Genomic DNA, 18,777 nt, shown 5'->3' with positions numbered 1-18,777 from the left:
TTGCTACAACGCAGATACTTTTGTTTTTATAACCTCATGTTCCCCATAAGCCTAGAATAGAAGCGGACAAGAGCGGGCACTTTGCCATCATGCAAGAAATATAGAACAAACGTAGGATTTTACATCGCATACATCATCAATATATTTGTGCTGTTAAAATGATGGACGCATATTATAATCAGTTAACTTCAATGATGGTAATATTACATGTACAATACTCAAGTGTATATTATTATTATTATTATTATTATTATTATTATTTTCAGCATCAGCAGCATCTCACGCAATAAAGGGTTAGCACTGTAACGAATTGAAAACCTTAGCACCATCATGCCTGAAAATTTAATAAGAAGTTGCTGTATGCGTCTGAATGATTAAATTCAAATATGTTTCACATTTTGTTTTTCGCTGATGAACGAAGTTTTAAATGAAAGAGCGACAAAGCGGTTACGAATGTACTATACATCTTTGTTATTCAGATTTTTTAACCTCGTAGCTGCTATCCATTTGTAAATGTTTTCTACTTCTGCGGTATTTTGTCTTTTTATCAACAATCGTTCTACATGATAAACTTTTCCTTCCGTGAGTATATTTTAGCTGCGTCCAATGGTAATTTGAGTGACACTGTATCGATTGGCATTTCAATGGGGATCCGGTATAGCAGTAAGACAGCTTTGCTCAAGAAAGCACAATTTCAAGACATAGAGAAAAAATATAATATTACAAACTGTGAAGTAGAGAAAATAAAACATAGTGTTATTTCACTGTGAAATGGGACAAAATAGTGTTACTACACTGTTAAGTATGGAAAATAAAACAGTGTTATAAATCTGTGAAATATGGAAATTAAAACAGTGTTACTACACTGTGAATCCAGAAAGGTTAAACACTGTGAAGTAGGGAAAATAATGATACTACAATGCGAAGTAGGTGGAACTATTGTCATTACACTTCACTGTTAAGTAGGAAAAACAATATATAATGTTACTACACAGTGAAGTAGGGAATATTAAACATAGTGTTACTACACAGTGAAGTAGGGAATATTAAACATAGTGTTACTACACAGTGAAGTAGGGAATATTAAACATAGTGTTACTACAGTGTGAAGTAGACCAAAATAAAACTTAGTGTTACTACTTTGTGAAGTTGGGGGAAAAACATTGCGTTGCTACGCTGTGAAGTAAGGAACAGCTTTGTGTTAGTTCACTGTGAAGCAGGGGAAAATAGTGTTAATACATTGTTAAGTAGGGAAAATAAAACAAAGTGTTACCTCACTGTGAGAATGTTCATTCCAATGACCTATTGGATAGAGCATCCGCCTCGGATGCAGGTGGTCGCGGTTTCGACCCCCGCCGAGTCATTCCAAAGACTTATAAAAATGGTACTAGCGGGCACTCAGTATTAGGAGGTTAGTGTTAGGACTGGAAGGCCTGGTGTCAGGATAATGTGAATGAGTGGGACAAGATGGTACAGGTCTGCGGCATGACATCCCGTTGCTCGACACCACTATAAACGGCCACACTACATATATCGTAGCGATATGACTGAAAAATTGCTATAGCAAATCGCGCACACACGCTCACACCAGACCACACTATGGAATAAGGAAAATAAAACAGTGTGACTACACTGTGAATCAAGAGAAAGGGTACTGTTACTACATTGTGAAGTTGGGGAAAACAGTGTTACTATTGTGTAAAGTATGAAAAACAGCGTTACTACACAATGAAGTAAGGGACAACATAGTGTTAGTTCACTGTGAACCAGGGCAAAATCGCGTCACTACACTGTGAAGTAGGGAAAATAAAACATAATGTTACTACACTGTGAAGTATGGAATATAAAATATAGTTGCTATATCGTGAAGTAGGCAAAAATTAAACATAGTGTTTCTACATTATAAAGATGAGAAAAGAAGAAACTTTGATGTTACTTTTATATCAATTACGCATACAGTAAAATACAAAGAAGACGCAGGCTTCATAACATAAGTAAGCGGTATTGAAAGAAAATTAATTGTTTTTTGTTGTTGTAGTTTACATGAAAATTCGATTATTTTTTCAGAGTCATGCATGAATAATATAACATTTATATATTTTGCTTGTAACATTTTCTTATCTTATTATTTCCTCTAAACCGTGTATTATTTTCAAGCCCTTAATTTAATCTGTAGATGCGTGCATACAACCTATATACTCAATAATTTTGGAATATTAACCCATCTCCAAAGTTAAAATGTAATGGAACTCTTAAGGTTTTAACTAGAAAGTGTCCCGATCCTTCACAAAATTCAAATAATGCAGTAACAAACAAACGTTATACACATTAACCCAGATATACCGGCACACAACTGCACAAATTTGCATAATTCAAATAAAACTAAATCCACGTTTTCATGATGTAGTATATGCTTTCATATGCATTTCTCACGGTAGATTTGCCTTCAAATAAATACTTTTGTGCAGGCTACTTTTGTGGCGTGCATGCATGTACAAGACATTATTTCGCACCAACATCCTATAGTGTAAGACTGTAATTTACAGTCAGAGATAAAAATAGGCGGACCAAAGTGTGATATTTTCATGGGGCGAAGCCATCACCGGCTTGAAATAGCGCTGCGAATGATTCGTCCCATCATTCGAGACTTCTCGTGGCTAGTTTTCACTCATTCTGCTGTATACCTACAAGGCGGCATATTGCCAGCTGAACATCACTCTAAGACTTCGAGTAGAGTAGATTAAAATCAAGGTAAGAGTTTTTCCATATTTCGTTGCTCTGCTTTCTATAAAAGTATTTACTGTCTCAGTCTCATTCGAAAAGTACAGTACAAATTTGGGATGAAACATTGACATCTGGTGAAATAAAGTACGAGAAGGCAAATTGTGGTAGATTTGTAAACACGTATCACCAGATGATTGGTTAATTGGTTGCATTCTGATAATATTAAAAAAAAATGTTTTTATCCACTATATACCTGATGGGATTGTCGGATCGAATTAAATATGCAGTTAATATGAGGTGAAAATTTATAGATTGTATATTCCTTCATTGCCCTTTTTCTAATCAGATGTCATGTGAATAGCGATAAAATATAATATCAAAGAAATCGATTTATTGAACACCTGTCCTCCAAATTTACAATCAATTATTCAAAATATCTGTCTTTTCTAAGACCAAGACCAATGAAACATTTTCATTTATCGTTTTTATCGTCTAATATTTAGTCGCAGCTGTGTTTGCTATTAGGGAAATGGTTTGTATATTTATTCATTCATCACTTTTAAAAAAAAATTTTTTAAAAAATCAGTTGCTATAACGGCATTCAGGTTTCGATATAATCCGTTTTCCTTTAATTCATTCCAGCGGAATTTATCCATGCTTAATTCTATTTAAGGAAGATATGGTCTGAATTTAAAATGGTGATACCATTATGTATATTGCATGTTAATACTGATAATACAAATCCGAGCTCTGTGTTATTTTAATCGAGTCCATTTATATGCCGAAGTTCGAAACCGATCAGTCACTAGTAAAGCTTTGTAATCTTATGCTAACATATGAATAATGATTGGTCGAATAGGCGAAACTTAGTTACGTAACTTTATCAACCAAGATGGCAGTAGGCACCAATTAATATTGAAAGTCATTTGGGTATTAAACTTCAATTTGTCACTATGTCAGCAGTTGCCAATGTCTAACAGCCAATCAGCTCACGATCAGGAGCAAACGTTATTTTAGATCTCTTTTGCAAAGCTCTCGCTGAACGAAGCGAGCAATCCGCTCCTTTTTAATTTGAGATTTCAACTTTAATATGCTTTTCCTTCTCTTTATTATTATTTATTTTTTGGGGGGTGGGGGTGTTTTTTCTTTTTGGTCGTTTCCTTTTTCCTTTATACTGTGGGATACCTAAGCTTTCAGTGATGCATATATTTAAAGAATTAGTGGGTGAGTTTCAAGGGAGAGGACGTGAATATGCCAACTTGAACTTTTCTTTACCTGTTGATGTCTCCCCTATAACAATTACTGCATCTATTACTTTTTATCACCATGACTTCCTCGTTCCTCCCAAAATACTTATTATTGACAGACATTCTGTCTCACTAAGAAATATTTTGAAAGTAGCTTATGACTTGGCCTGTCAAATAAACTAAACGCATGATGTAGGCAATGGTCCTGACATTCGCTATCCTGGAATCTAATATTGGAATCTAATACTGGAATCTAATATTGGAATCTAACATTAGGTACAGGTAGCTAATAATGACGATCTGTCTATATCATACCCTCATAAACACGTTACCAGCAGGTCGACGGTCTTACGGGCTCTCCATTTGTGGCAAATGTGTAACTTGCACCCCACCCCCACCCCCCGATAATTGGAAAGAGATGGGTATTAGCTGGCAGTCAGTTAAGAAAAGAATGAATGAGTAGGAAATATGTACAATTAAAAGACAAAACAGAATCTCTCTCTCTCTCTTTCTCTCTCCTGTCTTTAATATCTAAGTTGAAAGTTGATAGTATATTGCCATATATGAAAATCGACGCAATTCCAATACGATTAAAATTAAATCTCCCAAGCACTGACCAATCTTATCTTCTCTCTCCTACTTTTGTGTTTCATGCCTTTCACAATATTATAATCTCTTGACAAAGGGTGGCATTTGTAAGTATTGTCTTTGTTTCCGTACAGTCAAAAGCATTTCAAGTAAGCTAAATTTAATACATTCTTGGGGATTGGTAACAACACAAAAGATAAAACGCATATATGACAGAAAACAATATAATTAGATTGTGCTCGAAAATAATAATGAGCCCAGAAACTATCTACGGGTGATTTCTTCTTAGCATTAGTATACTGTTTTTGTGAATATTACTGAACCCTCGTTGGGTGACTCTTCTTGTTAGAAATCAAATGCTAATATTGGGAATATGAATCTCTCCTTAAATGGATTCCTAGAAGAAACAACAGCAATAACAATAATAATAATAATAATAATAATAGCATGTCTTTGAAATAGTTCTGCCACTGTTGTGTAATATTAAAAATACTGTTGTAGCGCAGCATAGCACAGGATCATTAATAAAACATTTTCAGTAGGTTTTATTGGAAATGTTGCTAGACTTTCAGGATGATCAATAATTTCGTAGACTTTAATTATCAACCACTTTACAATTATATTTGATATATTAATTAGAAATATCCATCCCTAACCTAGTTAATATAATTACGTTTACCATGTAGCACATCATAGTTTCCGAGTACCCCACCAAACATCAAGTACATTGGAGTTGCCCTAACGTTCTGGTCAAAAATGAGTAAAAGTCCTTCACTAGACCTGACTAAATTGTTATTATTAAACTTACATATACGCATGTATGTATCGATTGTAAGCTTAAAGATTTGTAACATCAACTCAATTAGGGGATTTTATCATAATCTAACACCGGTGATCATCTTGGGTATTTTGAGAGAAAAGGATTTATATAAACATATTTTAAGGATCTTGTCGTATCTTCTTGCCTTAGTATTTTATTTCATATAACTTTTACAGAATTCTAACATATGCATCGCTTATTTTGCACGTTGTAGTACTGTGTGTGTTGCTTTTATTTGGAAAACATTATCGTCCTTAATTATTGGTAGACGAGCGCAGTTCTTTATATCTACATTTCCCAAAATTCAATTTTAATCCTCGCTATATAGTCAGTATTGTGTGACGTTAAATCCTGTACATAAATATACATACATATCGCCTCTCACAGATTTTTGTACAAGTAGTATATAGTTTTAAGTCCTGGCGTTTCTTTTGAATAGCGCTTCTTTTACGCGAGATTCCCTACATGCAAGGTCTATCACAATAAGCCAATTATGTACTCTTTATTATGAAAGATTTGAAAATGAACGTGTCAACAAAATTTGAATTATCAAGCCTTCGCATACTTGGTCCTGCAACCATTCGGTTGTCTTAACATTCCACCGTCACATTGACTGATGTTTACTGGTTCAGGTAGAGGCCGATAAAGCAGCCTCACGCCTGTATGGTACTGAATGGCGCTTTAGGGACTGATTTCGCCTAGTCATTAAAACCTCCACAAATCTGCTGACAATCTTGTCTGTACAAATCGGTATACATTTATACACTTTACCGGTGTTTTTGGCGGCTGTTGAGCTATCGTCGGCTGAAGGGTTCTTTTGGCGATATGTACATAACATTTCCGTATCAAATTCTATTTTTGGCGACTTGTAAATCCACGTGAAATAAATAGCACAACCATCTGTCATGTGGCCATTTAAAATGTCGCGCTAGGTATGGCTATTACCAAATACTGGTATTTGTCTAAACGGTCTGTGTGTTCCGGAAAGAACTGTACGCAGCAAAATTGCACATTTTAATACACAATTGACATCAGATCCATATTTCGTCCATCAGTATGAACACAGATTTGGGGGGTCGATTTATCGGACTAGTTTAGGTAATACTAAAGTAATGACCCAAATAATTTAATTAGGGTGTTATCGTATCTGACAATTATTTTATTCATCATTGGCTTTTATTAGGAAGGGGTCTTGGTTATTGCTGGAGTTTTTATTGCCTTTAATGCTAATTCAAACGTATTAACGAAAATCGAATCATATTTGCAAGGATGCTGCTATATTTATATATAAAGTGCAATAAAGACCAAAATATACGTTGATATCATACAACGAAAACGATATCAAATCATTAATTCGGTGCTATCTTTTTATATCTTTACACTATTGCATACAGCGCTGTGCAACAAAAAAAAACCACATGATAGTAACTGATTTGTTTAGCATATTTATTTAAAGGAGAATGTAAATAAGTGGTAAATAATAGTACTTGAGAATTATATCACGTTGTCTGTGTTGTACTCTCACTTATTTATTCTAGCTAGTGCTGCCTCTGGCCCACAGTTGGAGTTATCAAGTGGTGAAATTGATCCCTGCACTAGGCATATTGGTGTGCGCGCATAATTTTGTTTCGGTATCACTACAAAATATATGACGAATACAAGCTGGAATAGTTATAATTTATTGTCTAACTGAAAAATACCAGATGTTGACCTGTGCATCTTGATATGCCTCATTTTTAAAATAAAATAAACATTCTGTTTAAAAGAAACCCACCTGCAAATTAGCCAAGCATGGATATGTTGAGATCAGCTGAATGTTTCGTACACAACTACCTTGACTTTTCCTCTTTTCTCTTTATCGTGTTAACAACTCGTGCTGCTTGTGGCGTATTTGTTTCTTCAGTTTTTGTTTTGACAAAAGGAAAATATACTTTGATACAGTTTGCTAAATGCTCTATATCTGAGGGAATATTTCCCGAGTCGTGCTTTTATTGGAATGAATGTATGTGTCTGTTTATTCAAGAAGAATTTTTATTTCGTAGTAAAACGTCGAAGGTAAACGTGATATAATGTATATAATAGTACAAATAAGCATATCAGTATTTGCAATAGTTGTTAATATGCACATCGTTGCATTCAACAGTGTTAATATGCACGGCATTGTATACAACAGCGTTAATGTGCACATCATTATGTACAATATGGCTAATATGCACAGCGTTGTATACAATAGGGCTAAAATGCACAGCGTTGTATACAATAGGACTAACATGCACATCGTTGTATACAATGGGGCTAGCATGCACAGCGATGTGTACAATATGGTTAACATGCACATCATCGTATAAAATGCAGCTAACATGCACAGCATTTTATACAATATGGCTAACATGCACATCATCGTATACAATATGACTAATATGCACAGCGTTGTATACAATAGCGCTAGTATGCATATCGTTGAATGCAATAACAATAATATGCACAACATTGTATACAACGCTGTACAGAGTTGTATACGATGATACTACTAATATGAACAGCTGTATATACGATAGCGCCAATGTGCACAGCGTTGTATTCAGATGTGTTAATATGCAAGGCATTGTATACAGTTGCGTTAATGTGCACAGCGTTGTATTCAGATTTTTTAATATGCAAGGCGTTGTACACAGTCGCGTTAATGTGAACAGCACTGTATTTAGAAGTGGTAGTATGCACGGCGTTGTATACAAGAGTGCTAATATGCTAACGTTTCACATTGCATACAGCCAATACTTGTTTCTTAAGAACTCAATTCTTCATAAATACGTTTAACTCTGATTGGCATACATTATCGCATGCAGGTTTATAATGTTGTTTCAGAACTGCGATTAGTGTTTCAAGTGCTTGCCATAATCTTAGCGCCCATTTCACCAATAAGCCCAATTTATCAGAGACAAACATCGAGTGTAGATATTACATGTGTTAAAGAAACTTGGGTGGCACAAAATGCCAGAGTACGTTTTTCTCTTGTGAGGGATAAATCAAGGATAATCTTATCAAAGCATTCAAGAGATTATGGGTATGAAAAGCGTACAAGCAGATGCAGAAGGTGCTAATGTTAACGGGATCTTCTGGAGTTTTTCTTTCACGAACAAAACTGCCATTTGTTTCCTGTGCATAAACTGCATTCCACTTACATTTCTGCTTAGAAATGATGACCATAGCCAGAATAAAATGCATACGTGTCATATCCTCAGGATCACGTAAAGTTAAAATAGCACTTATTGCCAATTCAAAGTTATGATAAGTGTGAGCACGATAAAACAAAAGCCCAGATAACATGACTTGAAAAAAGTGGCATGGACACTACTAGCTGCATCCGGGTATTTGTATTAAGTCTGCATTATTTTCCAGTTTTCATCCACAATGAGAAAAATACAAAGGAGGGTGGAATTTACGATTAATAGGAAACTTCCAAATTCTGCTTTATCTTGTTCAGTGTTCTGTATTTAAATTATGCATATAACATTACACACTGCTTAACCTATTATTAGTAAACATGCAGTGTGATGTATTATATTTAACCATGCAGTGTTACGTATTATAATTATACATAGAGTGTAAAGTATTATAATCATACATGCAATATCATGTATTATAATTACACATAGACCTTCAGTATAATATACATACAGTGTTACGTATTATAATTACACATAGACCTACAGTATAATATACATACAGTGTTACGTATTATAATTACACATAGACCTACAGTATAATATACATACAGTGTTACGTATTATAATTACACATAGACCTTCAGTATAATATACATACAGTGTTACGTATTATAATTACACATAGACCTACAGTATAATATACATACAGTGTTACGTATTATAATTACACATAGACCTACAGTATAATATACATACAGTGTTACGTATTATAATTACACATAGACCTACAGTATAATATACATACAGTGTTACGTATTATAATTACACATAGACCTACAGTATAATATACATACAGTGTTACGTATTATAATTACACATAGACCTTCAGTATAATATACATACAGTGTTACGTATTATAATTCCACATAAAGTGCTACTATTAGCATGCAGGTGCAAGGAGTTAGATGTAGATGGAACAGTCTACATATAACCTCATTGTTTGTTTTTTTCTTCACTGAGAAATACTCAAAAAGAAGCAGCTTACGAGGAATGGCTTAAAAAGAAGGTATCGATCCTCTGTCCACATTCTAACTGCGACATCTACCTCGAACAAAAATATTTCAGCCACATATGTTGGTCGTCTTACTTATGTGGTCGACCCAAAGGAAAACTTTTTTTACAAGTCGATCGCAACAGAGGAATCACAGAATCAACAACGTCTTCAAAAAGACTGACCAACATATTCTAGTGTATGTATGTATGTATGTATGTATGTATGTATGTATGTATGTATGTACACCTTCCTCTCCCCACCCCAAAAAAGAGGCCCACATCAACAACACAATCTTGTCTTTCCTTGGTGGTGAAGGTTGCGAGTTGTATCAATCATTAGCAAGCACAAACATTACTTTGCAACTAAACCTTTTTTCATTATGTTTGTATATTTGTATCTTTCATAATACAACAAGGAACTGTATACATGAGTCAGACTTTGTAAGGCCAACAATTCTTGATTTATCACATTTCATAGCTGGAAGCGCATGACCGGAATTGACGTAAGGATACACCACATTCCTTACATGTGACATGAGATTATATCAAAGTACTATCATGGTTATCTGTGTTTCGCCGTTAATCGCACAGAGCAACCATATTTATCTGAATCGGATCTTGACAATTATAACTGGTTGAAGGACAACCTTGCCGTTTGAAATAATTAATATAAAAAAGGTTATCCAGCTTGGTGACTGGCTGCTTTTTTTCCTACACCCGAGAGTTTGGCCTTTCATTAGAACTGCAGATAAACAGTTTGGAAAATCGATTCAGTCGGAGTCTACTATTTTACCAAACAGGTTTTCCTGCTCTGAAATATGATGATAGAATGCATTTTCTCCATATGTGGACTGTACTATGAATATAACTAAGAATGAATGCTCGCTATCTTTGGAGGATTTGGACCCCGTCTGCAATTCGCTCTCTTAAAAGTGCTATCAATTATCTCTCTATCTGAGTCATTGTAATTTTATTACAAATGTTTCTATCACATCAAGCTTTTAGTAGCGCTATCTATGCCTTACAGAACCTGCTTAAAGCTCTATATTACATTTGACAGGCAGGAGCCAGTACGTGGCGGTTGCTTACGTTAAAGGCACAAAAAAGATAGATGCGCCGTGTTTTGATTCCTGTACCGTTTATCTGGTGCATTACATGCTCGACAAAGTCATCACTGGTATTTGTAGAAGCTCAGTCATTTCTCCCTGGATGCAACATGCGCCTCTTGTATGGAAGTGTGCGTGTGTGTGTGATTTGGGTTCTTAACATAGCTTTACAAAAAAATTTAGTCATATCGCTATAATGTATCCAGTGTAGCAGTTCATAGCGATGTCTAGCATTGGGGCATCATGCCACAGATATGTAGCATTATGTCCCATCCAGTCACATTATCTTGACACCAGGCCGACAAGTCCTAACTCAAACCTCTTAATGCTGAGCGCATAACGAGGCAGCTGTTGGTACTATTTATTACGTTTTTGGCATTACTCGACCAGGGTTCGAACGCACGGCCTCCCGCATCCGATGTTGACGCTCTAGGCCACCGGAGCGTTGTGTTTGGATATGGGTCAAGGTACTGTTTTCCTTACATTATTTGTTTATTAAGTCTTTAAGATACAACACTAATTACAAGATAAAAAGCGGGGGGGGGGGGGGTTGAACTGGCTCCACTAAATGACCAGGACTAATACAAGAACTAATCTTCATATCATTGCCTGCATCAATTTTCACATAAACGCACAAAAAGACAAATGTCAAACACGGGAAACAAAGCTCTGAGTACTGTAGTTAAAACTTAGTTCACGTTGATTCATCGAAGGACGATGTTATATTGCACTGAAATTTAATCATGATTATGATAAACATGGATCCAAAGCGCATTTTATGGTTCGATAACGGAAGGGGTGTACCTGTGTAGCTCATGCTCATGTTTAAGATTGCCCTTTGGGTCAAACGGTTTTTTAACAGGCACACTGTTCACCAGAATTACTATAAATGTATGCAAATTTAAAGCCATTACTTTCTATAAAAAAAATATTGCTTTCCATAAGGAACGAACTAGGCTCCGAATGTTAAGAATAATATCCTTGTTACACTCCTTGTTATCCTCCTTACTACCCTCCTCTTAATATGTAATATTTTTGTCTTATTGAAAACAACTTAGTCTACCGTGTAGACATAAATCATATTTACGACAACAACAAAATTCCCCTCCAAAATAATTTTGGAACACCACTGTTTTCAATCAGCGTAACAGATTGTCACGATAGGTAATCGTTTTTCAGACATTCCAAACCCTGGAATACGACCTCCACAAACAAGTCCATCGCTAAAAATTGTAAGAAATTCTAAGCCTTCCTTCTGCACCCTTTTCCCGCTTAAATCTGTCGGCTTCAGGCTCAACCTTCGCAACAAGTATGAATCAGGTGTATATTATCATGTATGCTTAATGTTGACAACAAATGTGTGTGTGTGTGTGTGTGTGTGTGTGTGTGTGTGTGGACAGAGATAGAGAGAGACGGACAGAAAGACAGAGATAGACAGACAGGGACACAAGCAGAGAGAGATGGGAAGGGACAGCGAAAATCGATTGTCATAAAATAATAAATACTATATTCCGTAGCTACTTCTTATTTGACTGATTTGATTGACGTATTAAGCACTAGTTTGATAATGGCGACAGCAACCAATGGATTGTTCCGTATTTGGAAACGTTAGCTTCAAAGATAACAATATAATTCAATTTTCATTGCCATGAACAATAATTACATCCATGTTGATCCCTTTTCCAGTTTTGGCAAAGTAATAGGAAATATGATTCAGACTGAATCTGTTGCGATAATTGCAACGTATAAATGCATTCCACAATAGGAGTACTTATTCAGATTCAATCTATTGCGATAATTGCAACGTATAAATGCATTCCACAATAGGAATACTTATTCAGATTGAATCTATTGCGATAATTGCACCGTATAAATGCATTCCACAATAGGATTACTTATTCAGATTCAATCTATTGCGATAATTGCAACGTATAAATGCATTCCACAATAGGATTACTTATTCAGATTCAATCTATTGCGATAATTGCAACGTATAAATGCATTCGACAATAGGAATACTTATTCAGATTGAATCTGTTGCGATAATTGCAACGCATAAATGCATTCCGTAAAACCGCATGAAAGCTGTGAGGGGTGAATTAAAAATGGGGAATTTACTATTGTTAAATAGTTTACTCGAATGGTCCTATTGATATCATACGTCTCTATTGGGAATTCAACATGACCATTTAGATGAGATTTCCAAGTTTTATTAGGTATTCCTGTCATTGTTTGATGATGAATGTATGCATATGAATCGGACCCGCAAACCTTCTCTAGATTGTTACTGTACAGTGCCCGATAAACAAGAGATGGGGTTTGTTACTGTAGAGTGCATGATAAAAAAGATCAGACTTGTTACTGTACAGTGCCTGATAAAAATGATATGGAAATTGTTACTGTATAGTGTCTGATACAAAAGAGATGGGGCTTGTTACTGTTCAGTGCCTCAAAAAGTAAATGGAGCTTGGTACTGTACAGTTCCTAATAAAAAAAAAACAAATGGATCGTGTTACTGTACAGCGTTTGATACAAAGGAAATGGAGCTTGTTAATGTCAGTGCCTGATAAAAACGAGATAAGTTTTCTAATGTACAGTGCCTGATGAAAAAGATATGGATCATGTTACTGTACAATGCCTGATACAAAATAGATGGAGCTTGTTACTGTACAGTGCCTGATACTAAAGAAATGAGGGTTGGTACTTACAGTGCCTGATACTAAAGAAATGATGATTGGTACTTGCTACTATACAGTGTCTGATAAAGAAAGATGTGCGCATTATACTGTACAGTGCTTGATACAACAGAGACGAGGCTATTGCATGCGGTTGCATCCAAGACTTCTTTTTAAAAGTTTGAAGAAATAACTCGCATGCAAGATATCTCCCTTAAGGATAATAACTGGTGAGTTAATTAATTTTTTTGTTGCAACATTAATGCATGTGCATTACTCAGAGCCGCAATAACCCAACAAGTCAAGCCAATTCATATCTGTTCACAATATTGCAATAGGGTTTACAAATGTATGCACCATTAAAACCAGCGTTTTCTGTATTTAAAATGTTCTAAACTGTCCCTGATCAGTGATCATATATTATTCTTAGTTTATATTTGCTGAGTTGCTGAGTGGATTTAAGTGTCGCTATTTCATTTGTATTAGGATCGGAAGCTGTATCGGTAAAATACGGTGACTGATTAAAGGCAGATGGTCTTCTAATTTCAACAAGTTCCAGGAGCTTTATGTCGTTTTCTCTCTGTTTTTTTATACATAATTTTTTGCTATTCTGTTTCTTTTTTATTTCTTATATTGCGAACATTGATTTCCTAACAGCGCTTTGTAGTAATAATATGCGACTTGTCGAAATTTTGCTCTGTTGGGACTTGTTACTTGACAAAGTTTTGCTCTACTTTGACTTGATGATGTTTAACTATGTTAACACTTGTTAATGTTTAGCTCTTTTAAGACTTGTCAATCCTTTTCCTCTGTTGAAAATTGAGACATATCGATATTATGCTCAAGTGAGAATCGTCGATGTTTTGCTATCTTGAGACTTCTGACTGTTCGGCTCTGTTGAGACTTGTCAATATTTTGCTCTATCCAGACTCGTCTATGTTTTGCTATCTTGAGACTTCTGACTGTTCGGCTCTGTTGAGACTTGTCAATATTTTGCTCTATCCAGACTCGTCTATGTTTTGCTATCTTGAGACTTCTGACTGTTCGGCTCTGTTGAGACTTGTCAGTATTTTGCTCTATCCAGACTTGTCTATGTTTTGCTATCTTGAGACTTCTGACTGTTCGGCTCTGTTGAGACTTGTCAATATTTTGCTCTATCCAGACTCGTCGATGTTTTGCTATATTGAGACTTGCAGATGTTTTGCTCTGTTGAGGTGATGAACAATGCGGTATAGCATTTGGTCTCACTGCTATTATAGCCAACATCGGAATTTCGATCGATTGTTGAGCAATCTCGACTATTTACACGAGCGTGCCACTGATTAAAACGGATACGCAAACAAATAAGAATCATGGCATGTTTTGTGTGTTAACCATCATAATTCGATTAAATCGATGTAACCATCTCAATGTGGTTAATCGTCTTCAAAGATAATCAGATTATGTCAGAATCCCGAGTAATTGTTTGTAATTGTGGCTGTGTCTAGATTCTTTGGAGCTTCCCAGAAACCTACCGGTACTTAGTCACGTCTGACTGCAAGCGCACAGTAGATAATACACGCTTCAAAGTAACTCAGTTCTAAGAGTCTGGTTTGGAACTTTAGAAAACTCTTGCATTGTCATTAAAATGTATATTATCGTATAAATTCATTTGTTATTGTCCGTCCATCCCATGATGTTAATTAGCGTCAGCATCCGTTACCCCATCTCCTCTTTTGTCTTTCCTCTTCTTTTTCTGGTCTGTAGAACAAATGTAAAGCTTGCTTTTAGTCGCATTTATCACAAGTTCAGACGTTTAAGAAACAAATACATGATCGGTCATCGTATAAGTAGCAATGAAGTATTATTCAGCTGTTTGCAAGTTTATATTTGCATGTCGAGAGATGTATTACAAGTCGATAGAGAGGCAATTAATACCTTCATTTTTAATAACACTAATTGTTTAGTATTCGCAAAAATCCCTTGTACATAAAATAGTGTGTACATTATAAATGGGGGATATTTAAGTCTGTATAACAAATATGAAAAATAGGATGCAAATAAAAACAAGATATTAAAAATAATTTTAAAGATTTAAACTGCACATTGCATCGTCGATGCTAGAAAGTGGCAGTGCTAGGAAACAGTTTCAAAGACTAATTTGATCCATTTACCAATAATGGAAACTCTCATATTCTAAACGTATGTCAACGTTTAGTATTAGGGATGAACAAGACCGATGTTGTTGACACCATAGACACCAGATAAAGTGAAAATCATAACTATCCACTTTATTAAGAATCTGAGACAGGGGGATGTAACGCCAGAATAAAAAGTGGAGCTGTGTCCTGTACTTTTCAACAAAACAGGTAAAGTGTGATGGAAAGATTATATTGTATGCTTGGCACACAAACGATTGCCAAAACATGATTATTATAACTGATGTTCCACGTGTGAATATGGGACTTATATCATTATCATGCATAAAGAATACACGGTTCTCTTTGAAGTAAGTATTGAGCAGAACGTGGAAATGAGAACATTGATGTTTATTCCCTGCGGAAAACACACACACAAAACTAGATACGTGTTTGTTCTTGGTTAGCGGGGTTTAAAAAAAAGAGTTTATACTTTCTAGCGATAAACAAGATGTAATAATTCACTGTATAAAACAAGTTCTTCGCAGATGGCAGTGAAAACACCTCAAAACATGTATTTCCATTGGTTTGCAATACTGATATACGGATCAAGCGTGCGTATCTTGGGAAATACAGATCGTGTAACGTTTAAAGTTATGTAACAGGATTCCTTATTTGACGTGCACGACTAAAAGGCAAATGTAAACATTACTTGCGTATTCACGGGAATATCTGCAGATAGATTTCCCGACGTCGTGGTATTTTTATTGTACTGTAGTCATTTTGTTTTCACTCAGGAATCGTCTTATACATGTTGACGGTATGTTACATATTGAACAATATAAGCATTCTTAAAACTATACAATTCATTAGTTACCCCATATATCAGGCAGTTGGATATTTCTAGACACAATCATCTGAATATTTCTCGTTAATGAAATCATAATAAACTAAAATAAACACATCATAAAGACACATACAACTAAGATAGAAATGTCACACATAATTGTTATACCATCTCGTCAATTCTTGGGAATGTTCCCTTTCTAGATGGCATAAGTCGAAGTTTTCTTTTCTTGGTTACAGCGTGTGTATACTGTGATGTTGGCATCCGTTAGTCTCGAGAGACGATGGAACTGCGCCCATGAGAGATGTCCCGGTTGGTGGTTGTGCAGCGTCTGCTGTGAGTATGTAGTCCAATGCGGGAGTGGCAGTCACTGCTGCACTTGCTGCACTTGAAGGTTGCGTCTGGTGTTGGTTGGAGCTGCTTCTTCTTCCTCTGCGATCTTCTTTCATCAGCTAGCAAGCGTAGCTTGCCCTCTCCGGCTTTCAGACCAGTGATCAGAGCATGTCGCCAGCTCGATCTGTCCAGAGCGAGCTCTTCCCAGGTGTTGACATCGATATTAAGGGCTTTCATGTCATTCTTGCAGACATCCTTGAAGTGGAGATGTGGCCGTCCAATTGACATTTTGCCAGAGACGAGTTCCGAATATAGAATGTCTTTGGGGATCCGTCCGTCATCCATCCGACGTACCTGGCCCAGCCATCTGAGGCGACGTTGGCGGAGGAGTGTGATCATGCTGAGAATCTTGGCACGCTCTAGCACCTCGTTGTTTGTTACTCGATCGTTCCAGGTGATCCCGAGTATGCGTCGGAGGCATTGCATGTGAAAGGCGCTCAGTCTTTTCTCTTGTGAGGCGTACAGAGTCCAGGTTTCACTGGCGTACATGAGAGTGCTTAGCACGCAGGCACGGTACACGGTGATCTTAGTGTTCAGGGTCAGCATGCTGTTGTTCCACACTCTCTGCGACAACCTGGAGAGAGTTGTTGATGCCTTTCCAATCCGCTTGTTGAGCTCAGCATCGAGCGAGAGGTTGTTGGTGATGGTAGAGCCGAGGTACATGAACTGACTCACCACCTCAAGTTTGTAGTTGTTGATGATTTTAGAATTGTGATCCATAAATTGCTAAGCAAACCTGATTGGTATGGAGAATTCTATCTATATGTAAAGAGAGGGTATGTATAAGTTGGAATTATTAAGGTTGCTTTGCTAAAGACTTCAAGTTCGACGTGTAACAATCTTTCAAAACCTTAGCATGTGTAGCAGTAATATTTGTTCAAAATACTACCTATTGACATACGACATAGTTTATACTCAGTTCCACAATGGAACCGATGAAGTCCGTGAATGAATAAATTTAGTAATTAAAACGCATATACGAATTACCCTGCAGACAGAAAATATTTCCTTCTGAATGAATGAATGAATGAATGAATGAATAAATGAATTCGCCCTTTAAAATAAAAAATGGGTACCAAGTATGTAGAACTAGATCCAAAAGGATTACTCAGTAAATATAAGTTATTCATGACGGGAAATCAGAAGCTTAAAAGCATCATGTGATTCCACCACCACCACCGCAATCCCAAAACAAAATGTCGGATAATTGCATGTGCTAGCAGCTGGTCTCGAAATTGATGTATGTTAATTACGAAGCAACGAGTACACCAAAAAGGCAAGACAAGGTATTTCTTATCAATACTGAAGACAGGCAATATGTAAGTTACAGGGCGAGCAGTCAGCAATCGATGTCAATGATCTTGTCTACATGTTCTTTATCATGAAACACGTATTTATTATTGACCACTGTATGCGCACAGCTACGATGCAAGGAAAACTCCGACTAACAAGGTTCCGTCGCTTCTTGGAACATCAATTGCTTCAAAATAGTAAATCTCACTGAATCGTCAAGGATTTAAACTAATTACGAATAAATAAATCTTGCTAATTGATGAAGTAAATGATATCAAAAATTAAAATTTTGTTTTAAATTACCTTTCCAATTATTTCTAAACAAAGGGTACAGATTGTATTTTTACAGTTCAAACCTGGAACAAGGTGAAGACCCTCAAAAGATAAGGCAAGGAAGAGAGGAAAGACATTACATACCCATTTAATATTTACATGATTGATCTGACGTTTGATGCTGATATACATCGGTATCAGAAACACAGATTGGCTCTAATTTGTTATCTTCCATGACGTCCGCGCGTTTGTATTTTTAAGCCACTGTTAATCTGCTTTATAAATAAAACATGTTCATGAATTAAAAAGTGCGACATTCGCACATAAAAGCGGGACTGTAGTGGCTCCATTCCTACAGTCCCGATCAATTAAAAATCTCGACCTTCGAGACTTAACCAGTCTCGAAAGCACTAGTTGCGTAGGCGACTTAAATTCTTTAATTGATTGATTGATTGCTTTATAAATCACAACTCA

The 18,777-nt window shown here is 36.0% G+C and overlaps 1 protein-coding gene across 2 annotated transcripts in view; it reads left to right on the top strand.

Moving 5' to 3' along the window:
• Positions 1–2,594: 2,594 nt before the first annotated feature.
• LOC149799263 (uncharacterized) overlaps positions 2,595–18,777 on the top strand; it is a 75,417-nt gene continuing 59,234 nt past the window's right edge. Inside the window, exon 1 of one of the 2 annotated variants that reach the window (XM_089958571.1) lies at positions 2,595–2,751. The gene's annotated coding sequence lies outside the window, so the exon portion shown is untranslated. Of the gene's footprint in view, positions 2,752–11,005; positions 11,173–18,777 lie in introns of those variants that run through there. The other variant, XM_089958572.1, reaches the window with a different exon arrangement.

The sequence above is a fragment of the Sinohyriopsis cumingii genome, chromosome 5, assembly GCF_028554795.1.
Source record: "Sinohyriopsis cumingii isolate HCF-2022 chromosome 5, ASM2855479v2, whole genome shotgun sequence".
Taxonomy (NCBI): domain Eukaryota; kingdom Metazoa; phylum Mollusca; class Bivalvia; order Unionida; family Unionidae; genus Sinohyriopsis; species Sinohyriopsis cumingii.
Note: the sequence above shows the minus strand (reverse complement) of the source record. Positions and strands in the feature narration are given on the sequence as shown.